Here is a 458-nt window from a genome sequence, read left to right as displayed (position 1 = left end):
CGAGACCCCTCCCAACCCTTAACCCCCCCGGTTTTGCCCCCTCCCCAGTTCACTACGGCCCTGACATCGCCGTGCCCCTGGACATGGACGGGGCCCAGCACTCGGGGACTTTCGTCAGCGATTTCCTCTGGGGCTTGGTGCCCACTGAGTGGAGACCCCGGAGACCCCCGGTGCTGCCCAGCGAGCCGCTGGCACTGTGACCCCTCCCCACAAACCCTGGAGACCCCCTCCACCTCACCCACAAGGTGTGACCCCTCCCCATTAAATCACAAATCTCTTTATTTCTTAATCTGCCCATCAACAAAACCTGGGAGGGAAAAGTCCTCTGACTTTTTTTTTTTTTTTTTTTTTTTTTGGGGGGGGGTCTCATCGGTATAGCCCCCCCCTCTTTGCACCCCTCAATCTGCCGCCGGTGGGGGATGGGCTGGGGGGGGGGGGGTTTTTGGGAGGTTTTTAAA

General features: G+C 58.7%; 1 protein-coding gene across 1 annotated transcript in view; it reads right to left on the bottom strand.

The window, feature by feature from the left end:
- Positions 1–261: 261 nt before the first annotated feature.
- LOC121354230 (kelch-like ECH-associated protein 1B) overlaps positions 262–458 on the bottom strand; it is a 2349-nt gene continuing 2152 nt past the window's right edge. The window contains exon 3 of the mRNA XM_041468669.1: positions 262–438. The gene's annotated coding sequence lies outside the window, so the exon portion shown is untranslated. The remainder of the gene's footprint in view (positions 439–458) is intronic.

Source organism: Pyrgilauda ruficollis, unplaced genomic scaffold, assembly GCF_017590135.1.
Source record: "Pyrgilauda ruficollis isolate IOZ18807 unplaced genomic scaffold, ASM1759013v1 scaffold2248, whole genome shotgun sequence".
NCBI classification, from domain to species: domain Eukaryota; kingdom Metazoa; phylum Chordata; class Aves; order Passeriformes; family Passeridae; genus Pyrgilauda; species Pyrgilauda ruficollis.
The sequence above is the reverse complement of the archived record's forward strand: the minus strand, read 5'-3'. Positions and strand labels throughout refer to the sequence as shown.